Source organism: Triticum dicoccoides, chromosome 6B (genome assembly GCF_002162155.2).
Source record: "Triticum dicoccoides isolate Atlit2015 ecotype Zavitan chromosome 6B, WEW_v2.0, whole genome shotgun sequence".
NCBI classification, from domain to species: Eukaryota; Viridiplantae; Streptophyta; class Magnoliopsida; order Poales; family Poaceae; genus Triticum; species Triticum dicoccoides.
In genome coordinates this window covers 27237959-27242772 of record NC_041391.1, presented here as the reverse complement: position 1 = coordinate 27242772, position 4814 = coordinate 27237959, and positions in this window count along the sequence as shown.

The window sequence follows — 4814 nt, the reverse complement described above, 5'->3', positions numbered from 1 at the left end:
TGCGGTTGATCGTCGGCAGCGGTGGAGCGGGGGAGGGTGCGGTTGATCGTCGGCGGCGAGGGGGACGTCGATGTCCCATGAGCACGGTTTTCAAAGACCCGGGATCTCTATCTAGCTGGCGATACGTTGTGTCATCCATGCACCTTACGCATCCAGAAAATCCGTGGACTACCTGCCCCGCGAGATATCCGTAACCGAGATAGTCGTGTAGTAGTGCAATGTATATATATATACTAATGGCGCACCACATAGTAGTGCGCCATTACTTGTTTAAACTAGTAATATTGCACTGTGACACGATGCGCCATTAGTAGTTTTGCAAAAAAAAAAGAATAAAAAAATACAGTACTGGCGCACTCCTTGTCTGGTGCGCCATTACTAGTTAGAACTAGTAATGGCGCACTTCGGTTGGATGCGCCATTAGTATGTATGTAAAAATGAAAAAAAATTTATCACTAGTGGCGCACCTTTTGTCTGGTGCGCCATTAGTGTCTTCCACACTAATGGCGCATCACCAACTAGTGCGCCATTAGTATATAGTAGTGGCGCACTAAATCCCTGGTGCGCCATTAGTGTCAATCCTATCTATAGCCCTTTTCCTAGTAGTGCGATGACAAAGGGAACAACGTATGTTGTTATGCGGTCTGACCGATAAAGATCTTCGTAGAATATGTGGGAGCCAATATGAGCATCCAGGTTCTGCTATTGGTTATTGACCGGAGACGTGTCTCGGTCATGTCTACATTGTTCTCCAACCCGTAGGATCCGCACGCTTAAAGTTACGATGACAGTTTCATTAAGAGTTTATATGTTTTGATGTACCGAAGGTTGTTCGGAGTCCTGGATGTGATCACGGACATGACGAGGAGTTTCGAAATGGTTGAGACATAAATATTGATATATTGGACGAATATATTCGGACACCGGAAGTGTTCCGGGTGATTTCGGAGAAAATCGGAGTGCCGGAGGGGTTACCGGAACCCCCCGGGGAAGTATTGGGCCTTAGTGGGCCTGAGGGGAGAGGGAGGGCAGCAGCCCAGGAGGTGGCGCGCCCCCTCCCATGGGGAGTCCGAATTGGACTATGGGAGGGGGGCGCGGCCCCTCTTTCCCTCTCCCTCTCCCTCTCTTTCGTTCCCCCTTACCCTTCCTAGTTGGACTAGGAAAGGGGAGTCCTACTCCTACTAGGCGGAGGACTCCCCCTCGTTGGCGCGCCCCAAGGGCCGGCCGGCCTCCTCCCTTGCTCCTTTATATACGGGGGCAGGGGCACCCCAGAACACACAAGTTGATCTTCATGATCGTTCCTTAGCCGTGTGCGGTGCCCCCCTCCACCATATTCCACCTCGATCATATCGTTGTGGTGCTTAGGCGAAGCCCTGCGTCGGTAGAACATCATCATCGTCACCACGCCGTCGTGCTAACGGAACTCATCCCCGACACCCTGCTGGATCGGAGTCCGGGGATTGTCATCGAGCTGAACGTGTGCTGAACTCGGAGGTGCTGTACGTTCGGTACTTGGATCGGTCGGATCGTTAAGACGTATGACTACATCAACCGCGTTGTCATAATGCTTTCACTTTCGGTCTATGAGGGTACGTGGACAATACTCTCCCCTCTCGTTGCTATGCATCACAGATCTTGCGTGTGCGTAGGATTTTTTTTTGAAATTACAATGTTCCCGAACAGTGGTATCAGAGCCAGGTTTTATGCGTAGATGTCATATGCACGAGTAGAACACAAGTGAGTTGTGGGCGATATAAGTCATACTGCTTACCAGCATGTCATACTTTGGTTCAGCGGTATTGTGAGATGAAGCGGCCCAGACCGACATTATGCGTACGCTTACGCGAGACTGGTTTCACCGTTACGAGCACTCGTGCTTAAAGGTGACTGGCGGGTTTCTGTCTCTCTCACTTTAGTTGAACCGAGTGTGGCTACTCCCGGTCCTTGCGAAGGTTAAAACAGCACCAACTTGACAAACTATCGTTGTGGTTTTGATGCGTAGGTAAGAACGGTTCTTGCTAAGCCCGTAGCAGCCACGTAAAACTTGCAACAACAAAGTAGAGGACGTCTAACTTGTTTTTGCAGGGCATGTTGTGATGTGATATGGTCAAGATGTGATGCTATATTTTATTGTATGAGACGATCATGTTTTGTAACCGAAGTTATCGGCAACTGGCAGCAGCCATATGGTTGTCGCTTTATTGTTTGAAATGCAAACGCCCTATAATTGCTTTACTTTATCACTAAGCGGTAGCGATAGTCGTAGAAGCAATAGACGGCGTAAACGACAATGATGCTATGATGGAGATCAAGGTGTCGCGCTGGTGACGATGGAGATCATGGAAGTGCTTCGGAGATGGAGATCACAAGCACAAGATGATGATGGCCATATCATATCACTTATATTGATTGCATGTGATGTTTATCTTTTATGCATCTTATCTTGCTTTGATTGACGGTAGCATTATAAGATGATCTCTCACTAAATTTCAAGATAAAAGTGTTCTCCCTGAGTATGCACCGTTGCCAAAGTTCGTCGTGCCCAGACACCACGTGATGATCGGGTGTGATAAGCTCTACGTCCATCTACAACGGGTGCAAGCCAGTTTTGCACACGCAGAATACTTAGGTTAAACTTGACGAGCCTAGCATATGCAGATATGGCCTTGGAACACTGAGACCGAAAGGTCGAGCATGAATCATATAGTAGATATGATCAACATAGTGATGTTCACCATTGAAAACTACTCCATTTCACGTGATGATCGGTTATGGTTTAGTTGATTTGGATCACGTGATCACTTAGAGGATTAGAGAGATGTCTTTCTAAGTGGGAGTTCTTAAGTAATATGATGAATTGAACTTAAATTTATCATGAACTTAGTGCCTGATAGTATCTTGCTTGTCTATGTTGATTGTAGATAGATGGCCCGTGCTGTTGTTCCGTTGAATTTTAATGCATTCCTTGAGAAAGCAAAGTTGAAAGATGATGGTAGCAATTACACGGACTGGGTCCGTAACTTGAGGATTATCCTCATTGCTGCACAGAAGAATTACGTCCTGGAAGCACCGCTGGGTGCCAGGCCTGCAGCAGGAGCAACACCAGATGTTGTGAACATCCAGCAGAGCAAAGCTGATGACTACTCGATAGTCCAGTGTACCATGCTTTACGGCTTAGAACCGGGACTTCAACGATGTTTTAAATGTCATGGAGCATATGAGATGTTCCAGGAGTTGAAGTTAATATTTCAATAAAATGCCTGGATTGAGAGATATGAAGTCTCCAATAAGTTCTATAGCTGCAAGATGGAGGAGAACAGTTCTGTCAGTGAGCATATACTCAAGATGTCTAGGTATAATAATCACTTGATTCAACTGGGAGTTTAATCTTCCGGATGATAGCATCATTGACAGAATTCTCCAATCACTGCCACCAAGCTACAAAAGCTTTGTGATGAACTATAATATGCAAGGGATGGAAAAGACAATTCCCGAGCTCTTCGCGATGCTAAAAGCTGCGGAGGTAGAAATCAAGAAGGAGCATCAAGTGTTGATAGTCAACAAAACCACTAGTTTCAAGAAAAAGGGCAAAGGGAAGAAGAAGGGGAACTTCAAGAAGAACAGCAAGCAAGTTGCTGCTCAGGAGAATAAACCCAAGTCTGGACCTAAGCCTGAAACTGAGTGCTTTTACTGCAAGCAGACTGGTCACTGGAAGCGGAACTGCCCCAAGTATTTGGCGGATAAGAAGGATGGCAAGGTGAACAAAGGTATATGTGATTTACATGTTATTGATGTGTACCTTACTAGAGCTCGCAGTAGCACCTGGGTATTTGATACTGGTTCTGTTGCTAATATTTGCAACTCGAAACAGGGACTACGGATTAATCGAACACTGGCCAAGGACGAGGTGACGATTCGCGTGGGAAATGGTTCCAAAGTCGATGTGATCGCGGTCGGCACGCTACCTCTACATCTACCTTCAGGATTAGTATTAGACCTAAATAATTGTTATTTGGTGCCAGCGTTGAGCATGAACTTTATATATGGATCTTGTTTGATGCGAGACAGTTATTCATTTAAATCAGAGAATAATGGTTGTTCTATTTATATGAGTAATATCTTTTATGGCCATGCACCCTTGAAGAGTGGTCTATTTTTGATGAATCTCGATAGTAGTGATACACATATTCATAATGTTGAAACCAAAAGATGCAGAGTTGATAATGATAGTGCAACTTACTTGTGGCACTGCCGTTTGGATCATATCGGTGTAAAGCGCATGAAGAAACTCCATACTGATGGACTTTTGGAACCACTTGATTATGAATCACTTGGTACTTGCGAACCGTGCCTTATGGGCAAGATGACTAAAACGCCCTTCTCCGGTACAATGGAGAGAGCAACAGATTTATTGGAAATCATACATACAGATGTATGTGGTCCAATGAATGTTGAGGCTCGTGGCGGATATCGTTATTTTCTCACCTTCACAGATGATTTGAGCAGATATGGATATATCTACTTAATGAAACATAAGTCTAAAACATTTGAAAAGTTCAAAGAATTTCAGAGTGAAGTTGAAAATCATCGTAACACGAAAATAAAGTTTCTACGATCTGATCGTGGAGGAGAATATTTGAGTTACGAGTTTGGTCTACATTTGAAACAAAGTGGAATAGTTTCGCAACTCACGCCACCCGGAACACCGCAGCGTAATGGTGTGTCCGGACGTTGTAATCGTACTTTACTTCATATTGTGTGATCTATGATGTCTCTTACTGATTTACCGCTATCGTTTTGGGGTTATGCTTTAG